Raw genomic sequence first — 12701 nt, forward strand, 5'->3', positions numbered from 1 at the left:
AGCACAACGGCACTCCTCACCAGAATTCCTGGCTCTACACTTGACAACTGCCCTCATTTCCATAATGAGGAGGAATGCCCTCCATTTCCATAACCTGGCCGGTCACAACAGGGAAGTAGGGCATGTCCTGCATCCCAAATCAAAATGATTTTGGTACCAAGTAGGCGCTATTGGGAGGAGACACATATCAGGGATGCTAAGAAACCACTGTTTTAGAGGGAGACGTGGGTATTATTTTCCAGCTTTGAGGATGGGGAGGCAAAACATCGGCTTACGAATATCCTTGCGCCTTACCGAAGGATCTTGAAGACTGGAGGATATATTACTGGGTCAAAGTCTTTTGACCTATCAGTTCTACTCTGAGGCATGTAAGAAATGTTAGCTAATTTTTTAAATGTTTAGATATAGCTAATTACACTCGACACAACATTTTTCATAACAAGAAAGGACAATTAAACAAACAGAATGCTTAGTAACAAAAACTTAGTTAAATAAATTTTGATCAACTATACAGCACAACACCATATAGATGTAAAAAGTGATGTTTTGGGGCGCCTGGGTGGCTCAGTCAGTTAAGCATCCGACTTCGGCTCAAGTCATGATCTCACGGTTCGTGAGTTTGAGCCCTGCGTCGGGCTCTGTGCTGACAGCTCAGAGCCTGGAGCCTGCTTTGGGTTCTGTGTCTCCTTCTATCTCTGTCCCTCCCCCACTTGTGCTCTGTCTCTCGCCGTCTCTCAAAAATAAATAAATGTAAAAAAAAATTTTAAAAAGTGATGTTTTATCCGTATAAAAGATAATTTGTCCATATAAAAGCCATTTAAAAATAGTTGGTGAGAAAAGTAAAACAAACTTCTAAATCAAATGTGAAATATTTCAGGCAGTTAAAAAAAAAAAACACAAGCATCCTGGAAATATGGCAAACATGTAAAACATATTAACAGCAGGGTTTTTTTTTTTGATTAAGACAAGAGGCACTCTTATTTATTTTCTAATTTATTCTCATTTAAATTTTGAAGTATCCTAAAATGAACACGAAATTACTCATGTCATACAAAAGCAATGAAAAATGTCAATAAAGAAAAAAAAACCCTGACATGAATTAAATATAATTTGGTGAAGAGAAACCACAGAGCTACTATCCACCAGGCACTGTGTGGGCACTGAGAAGAAGCCAGTTCTCCCCAAAGACTGATGGCCTGGGGAAAAGAACAGCGTCAGAAGATGCAAAGGATGAGACCCTCACATTCCCCAAGAGGGTCGGTTTTCCAAAGGTGACACTGCGGGGATGTCTCCGAGCCCTTGTGCCATTTTCTCTGTTTTTACTAGTTTCAGAATAGATCAAGGCAGAAACTCACTGTCATCCACATATTGAGAAAGACAACTTGAAGGCGGTAGTTTATCTTTCCAAGGATCCGCAAGGGTCCTTGGCATTTGGATCCTTCTGCCTGGACTATCCTTCCTTCTCCTGATATTCCATGAGTAATACTGAATGAGCTCCCAGAACATAGCCTGAGACCCAGGTTTCTTAAGTGATGGGTTTCAATACAACCCAAGCCTGATGGACTGAACAAGGGAGGCAGAAGTGACAGCCACATTCTGAGCAGCTACGGTGGGTGACAAATGCCGAACGCATGGCATGACACTGCTACACATATTCGAAGGCAATTTCAAATACTGTCGTTGAGACGAGGTAACAGGGGGAGGTGGAGGCCAAAATGCAGCAAAGTAATACAGCACAAAACAGAAATGGAGAAACAAAGAAATGTACTGATATGGTGGCTGGTCAGTTCCATGTCCCAGATCAGTAGGTATCTATTTAGAAATAAATTCTTCTATTAACATTTAGATACTTAGTTCCTATCTCCTGTTTACTAAACGACAAGCCTACGGCATGCCAGTCAGCCTCTGTTTCTGCCTAAACAGATTGAGTGAACTGAGGAATACGAATGGATTTTATAGGCTATAATATGCTACACAGATATGAGTTAACTATGCTTTTGGTATGTGACGAGTGACTGTATTGAATCAAAAAGACCACCTTCACCAGCATAACCCAAACTGGTGTTACCAATCCTTTCTATAGGAGGATGCAGGGATAGAATCAGTGGTGTGTTGGAACGCGTCCCCACTGACTCCCAAAAGTTTATATGAATCTATTCGCAAATCTCAACGTGGCTAATTTGAAATCAGCCACAGTAGGGGTATTTACACCATGGAATTTGGCGAAAGCTACAAATCAGGGCGTCTTTACTCCCTCCCCAGACAGATAGTTATTAAACCTATACTGGCACACAACTGGATAAACCTTGTGTTATTTTTCACAGTGAATGTAATTTTTATTTTTCTCATATTTAGGAAAGATGAGATTTTTCTATTTGTCTCACACTACCCCTTTCAGACATCAGCGTTCCCGTAGATCAGCAAAATAATCAGCATTCACAGGAGAGGGAGAGAGAACAAAATATTCTAAACATGAATCCTGCGTCCACCTTTCTCAGATGAATTTAAATTCCAAGGTCTATATATTTTTTGATTCCATATGGTACCATGAGGTCTCAGTAAATATCATTCAATGGCTCTGATTTGGTAACTTTAACACACACACACATACACACACACACACACACACACACACAAAGTCATCTGCCATCTGGGGGACTCTGTACATGAGTCAGGAGTCCCAGTCAAGGGAATGGTGGTAATAGATTCTAAGCTCCAACCTCACTGAGATGGTTTAGGTCAACAGTTTTTCCCCAGTGGTTGAAAGACTAATACATATTCTTAAAAGTTGCATTAACCTATAGAATGATGGGGAGATCAAGGTTTCTGTCTGCTGACTCCTCTCAAAGATGGGTTCCCCTGTGGAAGAAGTTTATCTATCTCCTAAGAATATGAGGGTGATGTGGGGGGGGGGGTTGATAGCGATGTTCTGCCCATTCGTCTTGCCCCAAGTACACACTAACCCTCTCATGAACTGGACTCCCATTTCTAGATTTGGTACCTAAACCACCAACATTCTCTCCAACGAAGGTCCTGAGACTAGTAAAGTATGGTTGATGCCCCAAGTCCCAAAGTGTGGTTTTTCATGACAAGAAAGATTTGCATTAGAAAACAGTACGACTAAAACAAAACAGAACATGAAGACATTACAAGAACTTGGGGGTGATTTCTGATCTGCTCACTTTCTGCCAGGGCATCCTAGGGTTGTGGTTTGTTTTTTTTTTTTTTTTTGCTTTTTTTTTTGGTCTCCTTGATTTTGAATAGCATAGCATTGAAATGATCATTTTGTTTCCCCACCCCCACTGCTCCCCAATCTAAACGACAAAAGGAGGAATTTAACCTCATATCCTCGCTCTGAAATTAGCTCTATTGTCAAAAGATGACAGCTGTATCCTGATTTCAAGAATTTCATGTCGGAATAAAACAGCATTTTTTGAAGCCATTGTGTTCCTTCAAACAGATCTGTAATGGTCCCTCGGCAAACCATTTTCAGAAGGCTTGGGTAAGTAAGAAAAAAAGACACCATTTCTAAAGAGTTGCTTTTATGGGCTAGGTCAGAGTGCTCTTTCCATGTTGTTCATTCCCAGTCGAATTCCCTAATAGTCCGTCTCCTCAGCTAACAGATGCCCGGCCTCATGTCGGAACCAGATCGCGCCACCGCTGAGATGCTATCCAGCTCCTTTCTTATTGAGCCGTTTCCCTAGCAGATGGTGCAATGCTGCAGGCATACTCCTTCCTGTTAATTACCAGCCTTCGCTACAGATGGAAATGTCAGTCAGCCTCACAGGTCCTGGTTGCTGCCATTGCCTCAGTCCATAGCCCTCTACCTAGGCAAGATGCTGCCAACACACACCATGTGTTTTGTGACTGCTGACTAGGCAGGCAACAAAAAACAACTTACTTCATGAATATTCATGGCGGAATGTTTCAAGTTCTGTTCATCTGCGATGCTTCTAGATCTGCTTAAAGGGGGTTGCACCTTCCTAAGAACACTCTGCCCCTTGTTTTCTTACACTGAGGATATGTGAGGTACCAAAGTGAGTTGCCATGGCAACGTACAGAGGACCATTAAACGTCGGCCATTTGGAGCCTTCTGGAGGCACATCAATTTCTGACTAACGTTCTTCCCATACCTTTAAGTGGCACTTAATTATTCTTGTCCTGCCATAGCAGGCCAATAGTCAGCGAGCTGAACTGATTAGCTCATAACCGAAGGTTTGCCTTAAACCACGATTACCTCGTCGGCACATATGTAACCAAACGGGAGTACCTTGATATTCCCTGGTACGGAACATTCTAAATGCGGGCAAGTGGATTCCAGAAGTCCTTCTTCATCCGTTAAATCGAATTATTTTACTCCTTGTGGACAACCTTTCAGGAATCAAAAGTGGGCATCTTTTCAGGTTCATCAGAGAAAATTAAAATTAGGGCTCAGGTTTTGAGAGTACGGGAAGGGAGAGGAGGCCTGAACCCAGCATTTTCTTGAAGGTAATTCCGGGGAGACTCCCTAGGCTGGCGCCGTGTCACAGGTGGAGTCACGCAGGGTGGTGGAGGACGTCACTGCAGCTCTGCACGGCGTCCTCCCCGCAGGCCTTCCTCTCCGTGATTTAACCCAGAGAAACCAACATTCAATGCCCTACACACGGGCAAACGAGCTTCAGGCTGAAGAGAATCATCTTCCTGTGGACACCGTGATCAACACACCGGAGAGCACACAGGCAACGTGATGGCGTGGAAGGCTGGGAGGCAGCTTTCGTGAGTCCTGAAGGATGTATGTCCGTTTTCACAACACGTAAATTTATTTTTCTTAGGTGTCTCTTGTTCTGGAACAAGATATCTCACGGGGAGGAGGGCTGCCAGAGTGTGTAAGGGAGGAGAGCTCCTGAGCTGGAGAAAGAACTGTGTGTGGTAGGGCAATTCGGAAGACGCTAGCTGGAAGCTCTCGGTGATACTTAGGAAGCTTACGTCTTCCTTCCAAGTTCCTTTTTAAGAAGATTTCATTTATATGCTTTTCCTGTTTAGAAGGAAAAGGAAGCATGTGTAGGTATTTTACAGGCAGAATACAAATGAGATTATTCCGAAGGGGCCCCTGGGGAAAAAAAAAAACACCTATGCTACATATATTTTATAAATTCCATATTTCATCGTAGGAAAGGATGCATCTCAAGGGTGGGCATGGACATGATGCCAGGGGTACAGCCAGAGCTCTCCATCTTCTGGTTCAAAATTCACTACGATTGCATCTTGCAACAAAGAATACATGAGGTGATATGCAGATAAATGTTTAACAAGCTCACCAATCATCATCATAATAGTGTTCATATTCATACACATGTATATGACTTCCTTATAAATTTGACTCCTATAAAGGATGTGCAGCACATAATTTACACATCATGATAAAAGATACGATACTCTTCATTGTACCCTCTACATAAACAACCGATTCCCATAGAATGCTTTCGCTGATTTTTGCCAAAGTCGTGTATCTGCAATCTATAGCTGCAATTCAACCATGATGTGAAAATTGCATCGCGTCCCTTTCTGAAAGCTCTTTTCTCGTTAAGTTTATCGTTGTTAAGTCTGACATGTGACCTCGCGCTAGACTATTTTCCACTCACACAAACTGTATTCGGCATGTATGTCAGAACGTTACACATTGTTCAATGACACGAGTGGTTTCTTGGCCTGACTGGATAACAGGATTCAAATCCTGGAAGAATATTTCTTCAAACTCTTCGTGCTCTTCGCAAGATACTGACTATACGCACAACACGCTTTTAACTTTAGTCTACATCATTAACATCGTCTCCACTACCTTCTTAAGCCTTGTCAGTCCACAAAGCCATAATCAAACTTTGATTGATAACGTTTGCCAACTTCAGTAGTATAAATACTCTAGCCATGGCCAAGATCAAGCTACCAAAATGATGTCACTGAACGTAAATCTGGGGACAGATCTACAAGAGAACACTTGAGTTTTAATAATGGCCACGTGTAACAGCCAGCTTACGACAGTCCCCCAAATTTAGCCATAGATTCCTGCAGACTAGTGATGAGTCAGCTCGAACACACTGCTGTGTGGTCCAGTCTCTAGCCTTTCCTCATCTTTCCCTGGAATAGTATCGTATTACAAGTGTGTGTGTTTACAAATATGTAAAATTACATAAATATGCGAAGTCTTACTTAGGAGGAGCTTAATAAATCACGGAATAAATTGAATTGAATGGATGCACACTTAATGAAGCTTGTTGAAAAGATAAAACGCAAACACATGGGAAGTTTAATGACATTTGGCTGGGTTTTGCTTTGTGCCAAGGGAGACTGAACGGGAAAATAAAACTTCAGAGAGGGCAAGAACTTTCTGTGTAGTCTGGTCAGGGCCAGGCCAGGGGCTTGGCCTGAGGTTAGAAAAACGGTTAAGATTTGGATTGTTGGAGAGGAGGACAGGATAATTCAGAAATTAACCCAAGGAGTATTTACTGATTGATTACTAGTCCCCATAAATGTTATATTTTATACTATTAACAATCTTCAGAAGACACAAAATTATTTTCAAGAATATTTCATCTTCTAAGCAACCGGAGGGACCCAAAATAAATCTCAAAATTCAATTAAGGTTACTTAAGTTACCAAGTTTACCTAAAACGGCTCCGAAAAATTAAGTATTGTATCTAAAGGGGAAAAAAAAGTCTTCTTTATATATACATATCTTGGAAGTTTCCATAGGAAGTAACAGAAACCAAAATTTGCTTGCAGGATTTTATAGATATGTGCAAAGTCTGAATGGAAGGAAGAGGGGCAGGTATGCAATGACAGGTCAAGGTGAGAAAAGCTTTGGCAACTGCTAGGACCCAAGGGAATTTGCTACTTAACCAAAGTCTACCCTGAAAAAAGGGGGTTTGGCACTGGTGCTGGGGGTGACCATGAAAGGGAAAGTCAGCTCTTTCATTTCTGAAAATGCAAAGGAAGAAATTATAGATCTATAAGGGGAAAATGTAGACTTTTTACCATAAAATGAGAAGAGAGACCTCTAATTCCAAATATAGAAATATCTAAACCCCTGCTAGAGAATATGAATGAAAATAGAAATTCATAGAAAAGTAAATATTGAAAAAAATGACCAAAAATGATATTTGATTATTTGATCTTGTTAGCAATACAAGTAAAAAATAAGATGCTGTTTCCTTCTTAAAAACAAGTAAGCAAAGACTGTAGAAATTCCTGCATTGTTGCCTCTTCCAATATGAGAGAAATATACACAGCTAAGAATTGCTGCTAATTTGTTCCTAGGAATCAGTTTGACATAGGTATCTAGAACCACGAATGCACACATACTCTGAGCTAGCATTTCCGTGTCCCCAAGAAAAAAATCACAACTGTAATCTAGGAATTGTTATTTGTGGAAGAAAATCTGCCCCTGAATTCCTAAAAGAAAAATAATTAAATATGTTATGATCTATCTACCCATCTGTCTGTCTGTAGTAATAGATTAAAGGTGATTTGAGGACTTTGTTTACAGTTTTCAAATTGTCTGCATGAAGCACATTTTGCTTATATAACCAAAAAAAGAAATCAAAGTTAGTTTAGAAAAGAAATATACCACTTCCTAGGAGAGTAAGGTTTGAATCCAAACAGACCCAGAATTACTTGCTGGTCTGAATCTCTATTATCTGCGCAACGTTAGTTAAACGTATATACTCTTGGGTCTCAGGTTTCATGCCTCTTAAAAGGGATAATAATAGGATACTTGCAAAGTCATTGTGAGGGTTACATAGGCAAACCTTACAAGGTGCTTGACGTATGCATGGCAGGTACTCTGGGCTAGTTTCCTTCCCAAAATTCAACACGCTCGTGAACGATATCGACTAATGAAATCAGAAGATCAAAATAAGATCTCTTCCAGTCTGCTTAATTCTATCAGAAAGCCTCCCCCACATCCTCCCAACCTAGTGAGGGTCAGGCCCAAGGAATGCTAATAAGCCTCTTGAACACAAAGCCATCCTGCGTGAGCTTTTGTTACTCTCCTGAGCATCTGTCAGGAAGGATCATGCTCTTAAGTTTGCCAAAAATTATATCGTTCATACCGTCTGCTCAAGATGTTTGGGCAAACCTTAAAATAGAAAGATAATATTTCGGACCACCACTCTCCAGAACTGTAACCCCGATGGACGTTGCTTGGGGGTCTGGAGCATAAAAGGACAAGAAGACTGCATCATCCGGAAGCTTGATAACACCTCTGCGTGAAAACGAGCTAGGAACTGAAGATGTGTCTCTGAGACAGAAAGCAAAATCAGAAGGCAGCAAAAATTTGAAAGAGGAAAAACCAGTGAAATCTGCTTCTGGCCATCAGAGGAGGCTGATGTAATCCGGACTGACTCTGGGGACGGCCATGGTGCCAGCTTTGGAGGCCACATGGCTTCTAATGAGGCCAGAGTCCGCTGCGGCTCAGAAAAACGGGTGAGCGGCCAAGTTTCACCCAAGGACAGAACAGCCTTAACAGCTGGTGAGTGAATTAACTCAGGCGGACCAAAGGGACCCAGGTGGAGGGACATTTGAATCTTTCCCTTATGGGTAAAAAAAAAAGAAGAAAACAACCTAGGGAACCGAGCCACCATAACCTCTTATTTTCTGTTTCTTCTGGCAGGCTCCTTTGGGCGCAAGGGGGAAGGAAAGGAGAGAACAGAGCAGCTTGGGGGGCTGAGGAATGCGGATTAGGGACACATTGCAGGGTTGAGAGCCAGTCAGGGGTCTGCGGGTTTTTCAAGGTGGAATTGGACTTTTGTAAAAGGGAAACTTACTAGGTGATGTGAACCCCTAAGAGCAGAGCACTTGGTATCTCCAGCTCTTGTAAAAATGCTGGACCCCTCGTATCTGCCCAGAAAATATTGTTGAGTTGTTGCATGCTGCCCCTGCTTCTGAGATTCACCTGAATAGAGAGCGGGCTGCCACATAGTATCCGGCCCCTGGAAGCACCCAAGCGGAGGGTGCAGGCTGATCCTGGAGGGTGGCGGGAGGGGTGTTGCCTCCGGTGGAAATCCGCAGGGCATGGGGGAGTGGGAGTGGGAGTGGGGGTGGGGGGGTGGGTTGGGGAAGGCCAGGAAAGCCAGCGCCTTGCAGTTTGAACACTGTCCTGCCACCTGGTGGCTGAATCGCTAAATTGCAAGAGCAGGTCTTGGCTCTGGGGGTGTCTCTAATGAAGCGAATTTGCAAAATCGTTGGGAGGTGAAGCCATTTTGACAAATGTCAAAGGGAGATGTGAGCATTTCAGAAGGATGGGCGGAATAAAAACTAAGCGTATGCGGTGAGAGACAATAGCTTCCCTGATGAGAAAGAGGCCAAATCACATGTGAGTGGGTAGGCAGGAAACAGAGGAAGCAAACACAGAGCACCCCCGGGTGTGGGCAAGAGACCACTCCACCTAGGACGAGCGGGTTGGTCCGGGAAGATCTATCTCAACGCCAGGCTGAGGTTAACCGTTCCTACGCAGCTAAGGAGAGAGGTCTGGTAGCGTTCTGTTCCCTCTCTTTATGACATTCTAAGACTCATGTTTCAACACCTTCCCAAGATGGCACAAAGTCCTTTGCTTTCTTACCATTATGCCTTTTCCCCCTGTTTTATTCCTTCCCACCCCTTTCTGTATGGAACAGGTGTCGGTCACCTTCTCCTGTATGGCTGGCTGTGCTGTGTGTCTGCAACCACAGAAACAACCCAGGGACACAGAGACAACTGAGGGGGGAATGGAAAATGCAGGGAGAGCTGAACGCAGCTCCAGGGGCCAGCCATCAGCACTGCACCCAGGAGAGGCGAAGCTGCAAAGGTTTCTGGCTGTAGGTGACATCCAGGTGATATCCGAGGACGTGCTGACCAGAGAGAGGTGTTCTTGGGGGAAGTGGTGTAGCAGATGTTTCATATCGAAGGAGCAGTAGGCAAAGAGAGATTCGAGCAGAAAGACAGGTCTGTGGCAATGCTGGAGCGACTTTTCCACACGGAACGGGGGCCAGAGACAAGTTTAGAAGGATTGTGGTGGATCAGACCATGAAAATAAGTTGGTGGCTTTGAGTTTTACCCTGACAATCTGGAGTCCTGATGGGGAATTTGAAGCAGGGGAGGAGAGGCCACCTGACAGAAACAGATGCACATTCTGGAGAGATCACTCACGTTGCAGGAGGAGAGGAACAATTCTGGAAGCTGTCGACGCATGGGCCAAGGAGGCCACTGGGTGTGAAGCTACCTAGGGCCAGTGTGGATGAAGGCAGATGCAAGAGCTGTTTAGAAGGCAAGACAGACTGACCTTGGCGTTCCTACTCGATGTGCGGGCCCATGAGGGGCCGGGTTTGATGTGTAGGTTGGGGCTTCCAGATGGCCATCTTGGCATTCTCCGATTGAAAATGAGGATGTGGGCCACACAGGGGAGATGGTCACTGTGTCCCTGGGTACCTGGGCATGCAAGACTGAGGCCAGGAGCTGGAGCTCAGCCTTCCTTGGCTTCGTTTCTCCTCTTGTCCTTTCTGTTCTTTGACTCCTGTAGTGTCTCAACTGTAACCTCTCCACCTCCCCTCCTTCCTCTCAGATTGTTCTGTAGAGAGACTCAGACTCCATGAAAGGAAGTTTCCGAGGGAGACACTGAACTGGTGTTTGAAGACCTCAATCACAGGACACCTTCCCTAGACCGCATCGCTCACCCTGGAATCTTCATTGTTGGCCCTGGGAACAGACTGGTTGGCCCCACAGTCTCCTTCATTTCTTTTTCTTCTTCTTCTGTCAAACCTATGAAATCCTGATGCTGAAGAGAATTTTTTTTAAGGTGGCTTTCCTGGAAAAGACAGTTCTTTAAACAAAAACCCAGACTTTACCACAACGATGGACATGTAGGCAGCAGAAACATTAAAGGCATCTGATTTTCCAGCATGGTCCAGGGAACCGCACGTCAGCTTTGCTACAGATGCACCAGGTGGCATGTCTCTGCCTGGAACAAATCAACTCCCACACCACTCTTCTGTGGGCCGAGACGACCAGTTCTGGCTAATGAACCCATCCTGTCACCTCCACTTGGGTCCTGGAAACAGGCTGAGCTCTTTCATGGTTCCCTGTAAATTTCAAAGTGTGCCTTCAGCTGCAAAAGGTCATGTTCTGCCAGTCCTGTTGGCTTTAATTAGTCTCCTGCCCTGGGCTTGGAGAGGGAAGTGGGAAAATCTGAGCTCTCACATCCAGGTCAGGCTGTCCCAAGCTCCCTTTCCCATGGAGCTTTGCTGGACAATTTCTTGCGGGGACAGGGGTTTCATTGGCCTAATGGAAAACTCATAATGGAAACTGGAACTCTACTTGTTTTACTCTTTTCTCCTGCTTGCTTTCTTCCTTCCTTGGATTAATGCCAAAATCTTTGCCCGTTTCCTCTTTACAATGACAGGATGGAGGTAACATGTTCTTTCAATGTTATCCGAGCCATCATGTTCCCAATAAGAACGAAAATTCACCAAGTCTTTTGAAAATGACGGACACAATGTCCACAGTAGAAGCAAAGACACATAGATCCTGCTGGACGTTGTAAACGTTGCGGCATTAAGGAAAGAGTTCAGACTCTGTGGTCAGAGGAATTCATATCCAAACTCCATCTCTACCTTTCCCAAGTTATGTATTCTTTTGAGTCCTGATTTTTCTCATTGGCCATTTGGTAATAAAAATACCTACCTGTATTAGTCAGGTTTCTCCAGAGAAACAGAACCAGGAGGGTATCTATAGATATTTATGAGAGAAGCTTTATCATAGGAATTGGGTCATACAATGATGGAGGTCGAGAAGTCCCATGATCTGCCATTTGCAAGCAAGCTGGAATGTAATTCGGTGGAGTCCAAGACCTGAGAATCAGGAGACCAAAGGTGTAAGTCTCATTCTGGGTTAAAAGAAAAGATGGATGTCTCAGCTCAAGCAGAAAGAGAGAGAGAGAGAGAGAGAGAGAGAGAGAATTGATCCTTCCTCTGCTTTTTTGTCCTACTGGACCCCTCAGTGTATTGAATGATGCCCACACATGGCAAAGGTCATTTTTTATTCAATCTACTGATTCAAATACTAATCTCTTCCAGAGACACCCTCATAGACACACCCAGAAATAATGTTTACCAGCTATATGGGCATCTCTTCATCCAGTTAACTGACATGTAAAATTAACCTACCTCAGAGAATTTCCATGAGAATTAAGTGAGATGACAAGAACTGGAGGAACCTTATCTTTTACGAATCCCCTTCTGTCTCTTGCTTCAGGTTTAAAAAACCTTTTCTTTTTTCCAATGTGCTGTATTGTTCTTCCACCATAAAGCCTCCACATACACTATAATATTTGACTAGCATATTCTTTGGTCCCCACCCTCCCACAGAAGCCCACATATTTGTGAGGTCGTAGATACAGAATCCTCTGAGAAGTCTGAGACTTTGTCCTCCAGTCATCCACACACATGGTGTTCTGGGGTTCACTTTCTACTACAGGATGCAACCGATGGTCTTAGCATGGCTACAAGGCCCATGCTCTGACCCTTCTGATGCCTCCTGGCTTGTCTCTCATCATTCCTTGTTCTTCTCAAATGAGCACCTTCTCTGAGGACAACTTAGGTCACACTGTCCCAGAATTCCAACTCTTGCCATGTGATTGCGGTTAACTGTTTCCTTCAATGGAGATTTTTCCACTCCCCCAGCTCTGGTTTCCC

General features: G+C 43.7%; 1 long non-coding RNA gene across 1 annotated transcript; it reads right to left on the minus strand.

The window, feature by feature from the left end:
• Positions 1–2394: 2394 nt before the first annotated feature.
• On the minus strand, positions 2395–12314 carry LOC125158304 (uncharacterized). The gene is made up of 3 exons (XR_007149327.1): positions 12174–12314; positions 11692–11858; positions 2395–5014 (listed from the first exon to the last, which is right to left on the minus strand). It is a non-coding gene; the product is annotated as an uncharacterized LOC125158304 (long non-coding RNA).
• Between the last annotated feature and the right edge of the window lie 387 nt (positions 12315–12701).

The sequence above is a fragment of the Prionailurus viverrinus genome, unplaced genomic scaffold (assembly GCF_022837055.1).
Source record: "Prionailurus viverrinus isolate Anna unplaced genomic scaffold, UM_Priviv_1.0 scaffold_33, whole genome shotgun sequence".
Classification (NCBI taxonomy): domain Eukaryota; kingdom Metazoa; phylum Chordata; class Mammalia; order Carnivora; family Felidae; genus Prionailurus; species Prionailurus viverrinus.